The sequence below is a fragment of the Armigeres subalbatus genome, chromosome 2 (genome assembly GCF_024139115.2).
Source record: "Armigeres subalbatus isolate Guangzhou_Male chromosome 2, GZ_Asu_2, whole genome shotgun sequence".
Classification (NCBI taxonomy): domain Eukaryota; kingdom Metazoa; phylum Arthropoda; class Insecta; order Diptera; family Culicidae; genus Armigeres; species Armigeres subalbatus.
In genome coordinates, this window is record NC_085140.1 from 114,563,646 (window position 1) to 114,577,268 (window position 13,623).

The 13,623-nt window shown below is 42.4% G+C and overlaps 1 protein-coding gene across 4 annotated transcripts in view; it reads left to right on the forward strand.

Moving 5' to 3' along the window:
- Positions 1–5,096: 5,096 nt before the first annotated feature.
- Positions 5,097–13,623, forward strand: part of LOC134210699 (neurocalcin homolog) — a 493,920-nt gene continuing 485,393 nt past the window's right edge. For 2 of the 4 annotated variants that reach the window (XM_062686925.1, XM_062686923.1), the window contains exon 1: positions 5,097–5,823. The gene's annotated coding sequence lies outside the window, so the exon portion shown is untranslated. The remainder of the gene's footprint in view (positions 5,824–13,623) is intronic. The other 2 variants (XM_062686924.1, XM_062686922.1) reach the window with 1 other exon arrangement.

Below are 13,623 nucleotides of genomic sequence, written 5' to 3' on the forward strand. Positions count from 1 at the left end.
GGCGCCAAACGACGAAACATGGAATCTGATAATCGAGCGTATCCAAAAACGATTCATCAAGCTCGCATCGAGACATCTTCCGTGGCGGGACCCCGCGAATCTTCCTGCCTATCCCGAACGATGCCAATTACTTGGTCTTGATACCTTGGATCGACGACGGAAAATTCAGCAGGCTACGTTTATTGTAAAGTTCCTGAACGGAGAAATCAATTCGGTTCCGCGTACCTATAGAAGACTGCTGAGACAGTGGACATTGTTGCACACTGGTTTTCATCGCACTCTATTTGGTTAAGGTTGCCTCACACCATCAGTGTTTTCGGAATTCGGGCGCGGAAAATAAAAATCCCGACCCCCCAAGAAACAATCAGCCTTTGGCTTTGATTTTACCTCCTCCAAGCGAAATTTAAGCGGGCATTCCACCAGCAAACCAAACCAAATTTCTGGTGATATTCCTGAAAAAGTTTCTCCAGGAGCATTACCAGGAATTCCTCCTGAAAATTCAGGTTTTTTTTTCTTTAGGAGTTCTTCCAGAAATAACACCAAAAATTTATGGAAGAAAATCCTTCCACATTCTTCCAGGATTTCCTTAAAAAAAATGTACAAAGCTTCCATCAAACTGATCCACCAGGAATCCCGAGCAAAGTCTGAAAACATAATGAGAGCCTATAGAAAACATATTTTGATTTCGATATCAAATTGAAATCATAATTTAATTTCAAATATGAATCATCATGATTGATTACATATTTTGATCTCATTTTGCTGTAGATTTCTAAATTGTATGATCTGACATCAAACTTTGTACTTAATTGTTATCGGAACCAATATCAAATTTAGTTTTCGATTTGCTCTCATCGATAGCAGGAATAGTTTTCGATTTGTTGTTACAGTAAGATTTTTCTGCTATACATTTTGTTATTTTAACCGTTAAAAAGATATCAAATTAAGTAATCATATTCGGCGATTTCAAAACATCAAAACGAGTTATCGTTTTGCTCTCAAGCTTTGCTCGGGATTCCATCACAACTTCATACAGTAACTCCATCATCCATCTGAAACTCCTCCAGAAATTCAACCACAAATTCTTGGAAAAACTTTTAGCAGAATTTTTAGTGAATTTCCTAAAGAAGTTCTTGGGGACAATAGTGAAAGAATCTGCGGTAGAAATCTTGAAGGAATTCCAGTTGAAACTCTTTGGTGGAGTCCAGGTGTCCTTGGCGGAAATCCTGGACGAACCCCTGAAGGAAGTTTTGGAGGAATCATTGCTGGAATTCCTAAAGGAAACCTTGGTAGACTTCCTATAGGAATCCCTGGTAAAAAGGAATCCTTGGTGGAACTCCTGGAGGAATCCTTGGTAGAACTCCTGGAGGAATCCCTGATGAATCTCCTGGAGGTATTCCAGGAAGAATGCCTGGTGGAACTTCTGCAGAAGTCTTTGCTGGAATCCCTGGTAGAACTTCTGGAGGAATCCTTAATGGAACTCCTGGAGGAATCCGTGGTTGAACTTCTGTAGGAATTCATGGTTGGAACTTTTGAGGAATTCCTGGTTCAACTTTTAAATAAATCATTGATATAACTTCTGAAGATATCCTTGGTGAAACTCCTGGAAAAATTCCTGGAAGAATGTCTAGTGCAACTTCTGGAGGATTCCTTGATGGAACTTTAGGGGGAATCTCTGGTGGAACTTCTGAAGGATCCCTGGTGTAACTTCTGGAGGAATCCCTGGTCGAACTTCTCGAGGAATCCTTAATGGAACTCCTGGAGGAATCCGTGGTTGAACTTCTGCAGAAATTCATTTTGGAACTTTTGAGGAATTCCTGGTACAACTCCTAAATAAATCCTTGATATAACTTCTGAAGATATCCTTGGTGAAACTCCTAGAGGAATCCCTAGTAGAACTCCTGGAGGAATCCTTGGGTAAACTCCTGGAGGAATCCCTGATGAAACTCCTGGAAGAATGTCTGGTGCAACTTCTGGAGGATTCCTTGATGGAACTTCTGGAGGATTCCTTAGTAAACCTCCTGGAGGAATCTTTAATGAAACTTCGAGGGAAACCCTGGTATAACTCCTAAATAAATCCTTAATGTAACTTATGGAGATATCCTTGGTGAAACTTTTCAAGGAATACCTGTTGGAATTCCCGTTGGAACTTCTAGAAGAATCCCTAGTAGGAGGTCTGGTGAAACTTCTGGAGATTCCTTAGTGAAACTCCTGATTGAATCCCTGGTGGAACTCCAGGAAGAATCCCTGGTGGAACTCCTGGAGGAATCTCTGGTGGAACTTCTGGAGAAATCCCTAGTGGAACTTTTGGGAGAATCCTTGTGGGAACTCCTGGAGAAATCCCTGGTAGAACTTATGGAGAAATCCTTGGTGGAACTTCTGGAGGAAACCAAGGTGGAAATTCTGGAGAAATCCCTGGTGGAGCTCCTGGATGAATCCTTGATGGAACTTCTAGAAAAATCTCTAGTAGGACTCCTGGAGGAATACCAGATGAAACTTCTAGAGGATTCCTTGGTGAATCTCCTGGAGGAATCCCTGGTGGAACTCCTGGAGAAATCCTTGGTCTAGAGGAATCCCTAGTAGAACTTCTGGTGGAATTCCCGTTGGAACTACTAGAGGAATCCCTATAGTAGGACTCCTGAAAGAATTCCTTTGTTTTTCTGGTTGAGGAGATGTTCCGGACATGTTGATGTTCTTTGACAGATGTACACTAAAACAAAAACGTAGGCGGGATTTAATTGCGGGATCAATTGAAAGATTTGAAAGATTTAAAATGATTCGAGAAGATTTAGGAAAAAATCGGAAATGAAACCGAATCAAAAGATTCAAGTGTCCTCCCCCCTGGCGATATCTCTTTTACCGGCAAAAGTATATATTTACTGTTTCCAATTAAAACGCACTCTTTTATGAAGCATTTTTAAATCCGATGATCGGTGATCGTAGAACCGTGAGGTAGAACCTAGAAAAGAAAACGTTCGTAACATATGTATTATGTATATTATATTTCGCAAAGTCGCAAATTAATCAAGATGCAGTATTTATAATGAGCTAATAAATTACCTAGTTGTTGAAATTGGCGGAGTCAGCAGGCAAACTTTATTCCAGAAGTCCAATTTATTTACGGTTGACGAAAGGTCGGCTCAATCCGTCACCAAGAAATCACGCACAATAACTGACACCGGCAAAAAAAGAACAGTAATTCTAAATGGATGGTTCAACAGTTTTACAATGTTTGCGTTAAAAGGAAAAACTTTTATTTATGCAAAATGATTTGTTTCGAAACACTTTCAATGCTAAAGCATAATTTTTACGTTAATCAATCCTACTTTTATTTCAAACAAAATCAAACGCTTTTTAAATCAAAAAGGCAAAATAATTATTAGAACTAGGGATCCTACATTCAGAGATATGCGAAAGCGGCCATCTTGAGCCAATCGAGCATTGAGAGATGTCAGAATCTGAGCCAAATGAACATTGTTATTTTTGCGGGTTGAAAGGTATTGCGATTGTAATGAAAAAGATTTTACGAAAAGTTTTGTCGAATAAACAATTTGTTTTACATTGGCAAGTTGAAGTAGTCTAGTTTATGCATGGTACTTTGTTCATTTGTATTGCAATTTTCTTTTAGTGATAATGCACTGTTGGACGTTAGATAACGAAATCTGAAAATGCCATTATGCGCAAAGTCATGTTCGAGCTCCATCATTTTGCGCCATGGCAAGTGCTGGCAGCGTTTGTTTACAAAATTAACAGCGTTGCTAAATCGTCTGGAAAAGTATTCGCACATCTCTTAATATAGGATCCCTAATTAGAACAATGTTTGTTTTTTCTGTGTAGAATTACAGCATTGCAGCATCATTGAAGTCGAATTAGGAAAAAACCAACAGGACTAATTTTAAGAAAACCACCTGAAATGCTGATGTCAATTCAAAGGTGAGTCAAATTACGCTCATAATAACCCCAAAACAGTTATAACAGTTGCAACTTAGAACATGATGCTGCAGCAAAAACATCTTGTACGGAAAATTTTGCGGCACCCAGCAACAGGAATAGTTATCTCCCGTATATTGACACCATCTGGTATAACGAATTACAGGCACGGATGCAGATTTTGTTCGCGAGAGCACCACGAATATAAAAGGATTCCGTCAATGGGAGTAATAAAGTTTTCGTAGCTCAGCTACCAACCTACGTGTATTAACATAGCAGCGGAGTTATGTCTTTGCTCATTTGACAGAAGCGATCGCCCGCAAAAGCAAATGACCGTTAAAATTTGTGGGACAATCAAACAGCGCCAGTAACACGTCGGTTTGTCGGTGGTATTATTTCTGTTAGGCTCATAAGTTCACCAAAATAGTTCACTTGAAGAGCACAGCCGCCGTTCCGAAATTCAAGGTTAGAATTATGTAAGCCCATTTGAAAATACAGTGAACGTTCGCTAATTGGGTTTTTTCTAGTTGGGGCGTTTTTTAGTTGGGGGTTCGCTAATTGGGGCGAAACCCAATTAAAAAGCAGCTAAACGTCAGAATCTGATGTCAAAACGCGTTGACGTTTTGTTTCCGTGTTTGGCGGGATCGATTTTTTCTGGCGCGTAAAATTTTCCTTTGTTCAACGCAAAAAGTAAACAACATTGACGCTTGTCAAAACGCCCCAATTAGCGAACGGCATTCGCTAGTTGGGGTGAGGTCGTGCCCCAATTAGCGAACGATCACTGTAGTTCCTTTTCTCAGTGAAAATTAGATGTGTGAACGAAGTCCTACTTCAAAATATTCCTTAATATCACACAACTTTGTCCTACTCCTCGATAGATCGCTCATTTTCATTTCTTGACAGATTGTGTCATCATTGATGATGAGTTTTGGTTTTGGTGCGGGAGGGTCAACGCCAGCGCGGGTGTAAACTTTTCGGGGGAGCTGTCACGCTCTCCCATTCATCATCACAGCATCACAAGACCAAGTTTGACAACTCGTGCGTGGGAACGAGCGGGACGGCATTATAACAATAATCACCATCGCAGCCTCTGGGGCTACCATCATCAGCAGCTGTGTAGGAGGAAAACACCTCGCGCGTATCAAAGGCGCAAGTTCTAATTGGAACGAACGGGACAGTAGATCTCGGACCAGACCGAAAAAAGGCAAAACGAAGGAAAATAACTTTTTAGCAGCTCGTTGTCGTCGTCCGTCGTCGCGTTCGCGTTTTTCCTCCACACACAGGCAGCGGTGCGTTCTTTTGGCAGGGCTCCGGATTTTTCCCCGTGCGTGTGTGTAATCCAATCGGATCGAAGCAAGAGCTGCAGGAATCATAATTCTGGTTTTGTTGGTCTCAGTCACAGCCAGCTTTTGTCGCGGAGGTTCCTTTCGATTGTTGTAAAACGGTGCACGGTGGAAAACATTGGAAGAAAATTCGTCGCCTTCAACCGAGTCGAGCTGTCCGGGATCACAGTCAGCAGCGTAAAGGACTTGAAACTCCCAATTCTCGTCGGCAGCAGCGGTGGTGAAAAAGACGAAGCACAAACTTTGGTTGGACGTTCGCCCAGTTTGGAATTGCGAATTTTTTTTCTGTGCGTATTTGTGAATCTCGTGTGACAAAAGTTGCTGCAATCGGTCGGAAGTTTAGTGCCCTAAAATAGTATCACCCGCGGTGAAGTGTCGAGCGAAAAATCCGTCAAAACAGATCGGTGCACAAGTGAACCCTCAAGTGGAATTCTCAGTTTCTCGAGTGTAAAACCAATTCGATTCCAGTCCACCCCGTTGGGTTCCAATCGGATTCCGTTTGGCATTCTTTTTTTGCGATTGCTTCTGGTGTTGTCATTCGGGTGAGAAGGTGAAGAAGCACCGAGAGATAAAAAACCGCAAGAGGAAACCCCCTGATCCGTCGTTTGGGTCGTCGTCGTCGTCATAGATGGGAAATGATTGTGCATTTCGTGGTGGCTGAGGAGCCAGCAGCTGGTATCAGGGGAGAAAAGCGTAAACACAATAATCCAGTCAGAGTGCGTTCATGTGGGTCACGTTCTTGATGCTTTGCTGGTGGGGGCCCTCCGTGCAGCTCACGAGAGTGACCTCTAAAGCTAGACGCCTCTGGGCGGCAGCAGGTGGGAAGCACGGGGCGGATTTCTAGTTTGACAGCATTTTGGAATTGCGAGCGAGCGAGCAACGAGCGAATGAGATCGAAAGGACTTGGCCGCGGTGTTGCGAAAAAAAAAATTTCTACGAAATGTCACCGATTTTATCGGTGGCGGTTCACTTGATGCCCACATAGTTGGCAGCAACCAGCAAACAGACGACAGCGATCACAAGCAACAACGGCCCCGGAGGGACAGTCGTGGACTTTTGTGCGGATCAAGAAATTCGCGAAAATCGAGCAAACGAGTCAGTATGTTGTGGTGGTTCATCATGATTGCGGAGTAGAGATCACGTCTGCTGCCTGTCGGTGTGTTAGTCCGGGACCGGAAGGGTTGCCAATGTTTTGGGACTGTTTTGGGTTCACTCGCTGGAGGAGTCTTATAAAACATATTCAGATTATGCCATTTATTATATGTAATAATTATCGTGTTGAATTGGAGAAACAAAATTGAATGTTATGAAGATTTACTTCAAAAGTTATCATGTTATTTATTATCATAAATTAAGTAATCTGAATAGGTTATCATACCATCGATTTTAGGGTCCGTTCCTATATCTGTTTTTCGGGTCCCAATTGTAGGTTCGAATTTTATCGAAGAAGATGGAAATACTCATAAATTCTCGATATTAAATCGATTCCTATCATGTGCTTCGTTCGATCCTTTTAGTTTCCCGGTACAATAGCAGCTAGGCTTCTTTTCAAAGCTGTCATTTTTGCAAGGCAAGAAGCTGGATGAATCTCACAAAAGTCGTTCTAATTCCTAATTTTTGTCACATCTTATGAATGATGAATAGCGGGCACAAAATACTAGCGCCTTGACTTATAGCTCTTTGTGCGTTGTAAAGAGATTTCGAAACGTCCCCGAAACGAGTATTGTGTTTGATAAAAGTTATTACTTGCTAAATTACCTTTTCCGTCAAATATTTTGATTCGCTCAATCGATTTCTTAAAGTGTTTAAGGTCAACTTTCCCAGAGAACCCATATTTCTCGACGCCTCTAACTATTCTTGAAGTTTAAAACAAAAAATCAAAAATGTGTTGCACTTTATATTGGTCTAACGGTCACCCGATTTTTACGGAAAATTCTTTGGAGGTTCCACAGGAAATTCTTCGGAAGTCAGAAGGGTAATTTTTTGGAATTGCCATGGAAAAATCTTCAGCAGTCTCACAAACATTCTACAAAAGTCCTAAGGGAAATTTTTTGAGTGTCTCACGCGAAGTTCTTTGAAACTCCCACGGGAAATTCTTTAGAATTCCAATGAGAAGTTCTTCTAAATTTCCCTGGGAAATTCTTCGGATTTCTCACAGGAAACTCTTCGAGTGTCTCACGCGAAATTCTTTGGAACTCTCAAGGGAAATTCTTCGAGTGACTCGCAAGATATTCTTTGGAAGTCCCACAAGAAATTCCTCAGAAGTCCTACGTAAAGCTCTTTGGGTGTCCCACAGGAAATTTTTTGATGTCTAAAGGAAAAATCTTCGGAAGTCCCAAGGGAAATTTTTCAGAACTCCCACGGGAAATTCTTTGGAAATCCCATGGGAAGTTCTTCTAAATTCCCGTGGAAAATTCTTCGGATTTCTCACAGGAAATTCTTCGAGTGTCTCACGCGAAATTCTTTGGAACTCTCACGGAAAAGTCTTCTCAAGCCTCGTGGGCTATTCTTCGGAATTCTCACGGGAAATTCTTCGAGTGTTTCACGGGATATTCTTTGGAGGTTCCACGAGAAATTCTTCAGATATCTTACGTAAAATTCTTTGGGTGTTCCACAGAAAATTCTTCGGAAGTCAGAAGGGTAATTTTTCGGAATTGCCATGAAAAATTCTTCGAGTGTCTCACGGGATATTCTTTGAAGATGCCACGAGAAAGTCTTCTCAAGCCTGGTGGGCTATTCGGAATTCTCATGGGAAATTCTTCGAGTGTCTAGCGGGATATTGTTTGGAGGTTCCACGAGAAATTCTTCAGATATCCTACCTTTAAATTTTTTGAATGTCTCACAGGAAATTCTTCGGAAGTCAGAAGGGTAATTTTTCGGAATTGCCATGGAAAATTCTCCGGAAGTCTCACAAAAAAATCTTTGGAGGACTCACAAGAAATTCTACAAAAGTTCTGCGGTGTCCTAAGTGATATTCTTCAGATTTCCCAAGAGAACTTCTTTGTAAATCCTTTTCCGTTGGAAATTCTTCGGGTGTCTCACGCGAAGTTCTTTGGGACTCCCACAGGAAATTCTTCTCACGTCTCGTGTACTGTTTTTTGGAATTCTCACGGGAAATTCTTCGAGTGTCTCACGGGATATACTTTGGAGGTGCCACAAGCAAGTCCTGCGTAAAATTCTTTGGGTGTCCCACAGAAAATTCTTCGAGGTCTAAACAGAAATTCTTCGGATTTTCCCTGGAATATTTTTCGGAAGTCTCACAATTCTGCGGTGCAATTCTACAAAAGTCTCACGGAAAATTATTCGGATATCCCACGTGAAATTCTTTGGAAGTCTCATGCGAAATTGTTCTAAATTCCCGTGGCAATTTTTTTTCGGATTTCTCACAGGAAATTCTTCGAGTGATTCACGGATAATTCTTTGGAAGTCCCATGGGGAATTCTTCAGAGGTTCCACGAGAAAATCTTTAGCAGTCTTTCGTGTCCCACAGAAAATTTTTCGAGGTCTAAAGAGCAATTCTTTGGAAGTCGCACGAAAAATTCTTTGGAAGTCCCTTGGGTAATTCTTTAGAGGGTCCACGAGAAAATATTCAGAAGTCTTTCGCGTCTCACAGAAAATTCTGTGGAGATCCCATGAAAGTTTCTGCAAAAAAAATCTAACGAGAAATCATTCGGATGTTCCACCTGAATTTCTTCAAAATTTCCACGGGAAAATCTTCTGGAGCCTCGTGGGCAACTCTTCCGAATTCTCACGGGAAATTCTTCGCGTGTCTCACGGGATATTCCTTGGAGGTTCCATGAAAAATTCTTCAGAAGTCTCACGGGAAATTATTCGGATGTCCCACGTGAAATTCTTCAGAACTTCCACGGGAAATTCTTTGGAAGTCTTATGCGAAATTCTTCTAAATTCCCGTGGAAAATTTTTTCGGACTTCTCACAGGAAATTCTTCGAGTGTTTCACGGAAAATTCTTCAGAAATCCCATGGGGAATTCTTCAGAGGTTCCATGAGATAATCTTCAGAAGTCTTTCGCGTCGCACAGAAAATTTTTCGGGGTCTAAAGAGCAACTCTTTGGAAGTCGCACGAAAAATTCTTCGGATTTGCCCTGGCAAGTTCTTGGGAAGTCTCACAAAAAATTCTGCGGAGATCCCATGAGAAATTCTACAAAAAAATCTCACGAGAAATTATTCGGATGTCCCACTTAAAATTCTTCAGAATTTCCACGGGAAATTCTTCTGGAACCTCGTGGGCAATTCTTTCGAATTCTCACGGGAAATTCTTCGAGTGTCTCAAGGGACATTCTTTGGAGGTTCTACGAGAAATTCTTCAGAAGTCCTACGTAAAATTCTTTGGGTGTCCCACAGGATATTCGTCGAGGTCTAAAGGGAAAATCTTCGGAAGTCCCAAGGGATTTGTTTTGGAATTGCCATGGAAAATTCTTCAGAATTCTTCATCACTTTTTCCAATTTTAAATTGCTTTTGTTGACCAGCGCCTTTGCATTTGAGGGAGATTTCAAAACTAGTTGCTCTGAAAATTTGAATGCCTTTCGGTGTTTATGCTTATGTGGATTGTTTTCAAATCGACAAATTCTTAGCAGCTCTACTTATTGAAGTTCTTGCTTGTTCTTGTTGAACGAGGTCCTTAATGCATTGGAACTTGGTGAAACTTGGAACTGGAACATCGGCTTCGGTTGACGACAATGCAACACTTGTTTGCTTGCTTGCCGTCCAGCTGATGTCATCACCACCAAAAGCGATGAGGAAGCCGCCGTTGGATTTTGCCTAGGCGTAATCGTCAATGACTTGTTGCTAGCAGATAACGCATCGTACGTATGGATTCAGTCCAATCGTTAGCATCTGGAGCGGTCACTTTCCTTCCCAGTAAGGGAAGGCACGCTGATCGCTGAGGATTTCTTCAAACAGTAGAGATTTTTCTTTAGATAGAATACTTCGCCGGGTTCATCAGTCTCGAATCTCTTTGGTTGATGCATAAATACAATTTGAGGCAAACTTCTTTATAAATAGGCCGTTTTTACGTCTTTGTGCTTGGCTAAAAGTTGACGACGTGTGGCAATGGTTAGCAAGGTCGCAGTCAGTGCCAAACTTCTGACTGAAACCTTGCGCGATCAGTCTCGCTTTGTCAAGAGTGGCGCTCCCTTGATCGTCCATTTAGAGCCGATAGCTTTGGCTTTCGTCTCCATCAGAGCTCAAACGACGTGCATGTCACAGCTCGTGAGAGAAGATGATTCCGGAGATACACGACCGTATTTGAAGCTTCAGTCCTCGTCCGAGTGGATGAGATCTATCGGTGCGTTAGTCTGTTTTCTCGATGGTCTTTGGGAAGGGAGTTTATTTTCCTTTACACAGCATTCGGATCCCTCGCATATTCCGCAATCGGCCACTTTCAATCCGCTGATCAAATTCTTCTGCAACAAGACATCTAATACATCCGGCTTCCGATGTTCGAATCTCCGGTGCCACGTGTGTTGGCGATCTCGCATGTGAGAGGCTACTTTCGCGGCGAGCCCCGTTTTCGGGTTTCTTCAGTCGATATAGTCCCTTGATCGCTCGTTGCTATGGCGCTCTCGTTTCCGTTGACAATGATTTTGCATTTTTCACCATCAAACTTCGCCTCTGCATTCCGCGTGGTCATAGTAAGCACCGACAAGAGATTTGTTGACAGCTTCGGCACAAACATCACGTGATGCAATCCAACTTTGTTCGTTCTTCCAGAACTGTCCACGCATTCTATCACGCAGGTACCAGTACTAGTTACAGCAACTACGCGACCATCTGCTAACTCCACTTCACCTGATGCCGGATCTAACTCATCGAAGAAATAATTTTCCGTAAAACGCCCATTCCTAGTTCTGTTTCTTTGATCCTCTTTTTTATTCTCTGAGCTGCTTGCAGTCCCGTTGTTTGTTGCCAGGCTGCCTTACAAAAATAGCACACAATGGCTTTTCTAGCAGCGACTTTCAGTGTTGATCCCCGATTTGAATTTTTTGTTTTTTTTGCTGACCTCGTCCAACAGCTTCCCTCGAATCAGGTTTCGAGTGAGTTTGTCGTCCGAACGTGTCTCCAGGGCCGTTGTCAATGCGTCGCAAGATTTGAGAAGCTCCCGAAGGATAAAGGCAACCATGAAATCGTCTCCCAGATCCTTCCACGCACTGCACAGCTTTGCAGTCTTTGTTCTCCTCAAGTAACAGCAAAATTGACTTCTGCCGCCAGAGCGTCATTCTTGACATACGTCCATAAACGTCCATTCATTGGAGTTGTTGAGTTTCGTGAAATTCTTCAGATCCGTCCTATCGCAGATGTGGCTCCTGTTAGCAATGCCAACAATTAGGCAACCAGTCGCTACGGGTTACAACAGCGAAATAAGTATTTTATTATTATTAGGGTTTTACAGATTGCTTTGATTAAAAATTATAATTGAATCTTGGTTCGTTTCTTCCTGAAATGTTTCTTCGATTGTTCAGTTTCGTTTTTTCAATCAAATGGGAAAACATTCCGTACGAATTAAATTCGTTTGAAAGTTTCGTTCGTCCGTAAACTAAGATAGAAATAAGATTAAAAAACCCTCCCAGCTGGCAACCCGTCCGCAGAAGCTAGAGACCGCGACTAAAGCGCATAATATGAAGCCGCATGCATGCGGCTCTGCTCTGTGTATGCATCCGAGCACATATCGTCACTTGCCGCAGATTCGCTTCACTGCAGGTGTGAATCAAAATTCGAAAACAAATTCGCACACTCACATGAGGCTTCCTCCGCCGCTCCGTCGATAGTCTTATTTACTGTTTATATAGCTTGGATCGGACACCGACCGACCAGCGCCAATTAGTATCCGTGTCCGATGTGTCTCATTGTGGTTACTTAATAAATACCAAAGTAGTGTACTTATTATTGCTATACTATTTATGACCACACGTCGTACGCCCTACCTTCTGCGGGCCACACCGGACTTATCCCCCGTGTCGTCATTGAAATGCCAAAATATCACATTCGCAACTCAACACTGACTGTTCAAGTCAAGCCCAATCTCGTATCGTAGTCGTAGATCTCCCCGAGTCGCGTCGCGTCTGGCGATAAAACAACCGTGCGCGGCTCGCGCGCCTATCAACCGACCTATCAAGCCGCGAATAAATCTGCCGCTCGGCAAATCGACTTGGTCGGTCGGTTGGTTGGTTGGTAGGTTGGCTCGATTCTATAATTATATCGCGCTGGTTTCTTACATCACGGGATGTGCCCTGGGGTCGATGCCGTGTCCTCGTTGCTGTTGTTGCTCTTGTTGCTGGCGATGATGTGTTCTCGAGCACGCGGATTCGGGACCGTTGGGTTGGGATGATGCGCTAATTCCGGGAAGGGCGGAATGTGCCGCCTGCAACGAACTGATGTGAATGTGTGTATGCGCTCGGAAGAGATTCGGAAGGAGATTGAAGGGGGGCGGGGCGGGATGGCGGGGTCAACAACAACGCCGAATGCGGAATGGAGAACGTCGATGGGAGAACGGAAGAAAGTTTTTTTCCCCCTCGCCTCAGTAGGTCAGGGTTAATGGGGATAGATCTTGGAGCGGGATATGAATGGGACTGAAAAGAAATCTGTGAATGGTTATGCAAAGCAATGTGGCTCACAGTAGATCGGCAGCATGTAGAAAATAAGGACGCAATGATTCGAATAGGCATTCTAGGAATAGGCATAAATATAGAACCACACTGCAGGGAGGCAACACAGGAAATGTCACTTAGGAGATATTAGAAAGACAGAGAATCAGTTTAGTGAAATGTTTCCAATTTTAGTTGATTAAATTTCCTTCATTTTCTTGTTGTACATTGTAGTTATAATTTATTTTTCGAGACAATCATTACGTTTCACAAGTTCTTGTTTTTTTATAATTTAATAAACATATATTTTTTTTCCAATGTGAAGAAAAATATGCTCCATATTAACGTTATATGACTTTACAACCATGAAGAAGAAAAAATAAGCGTAATCTCGGATTTCCGATTCTTCGGAACTTTTCACAGACGATTCTTCGGAAGTCCCACAAAAAAATAAATTCTTCGGAAGTCCCAGAGAAAACACCGGGTGTCCTACGGGCAATCATTTGAAACTCTTCGAAATTTCTTGAAATTTTTTTTTCACGAGAAATTCTTCGGAAGTCGCAGGCGATTTTTTTCGGAAATGCCACGGAAACATTTTTTGGGAGTCTCACGGAAATTATTTGGAGGTCTTACGGAAAATTGTTCTGCGTTTCCACGAGAAATTCTTCGGAAGTCTCACGGGAAATAAAATTCTACAGAAGTCCCACAAAGAATTCTCCGGGTGTCACACGGGCAACAATTCGAATT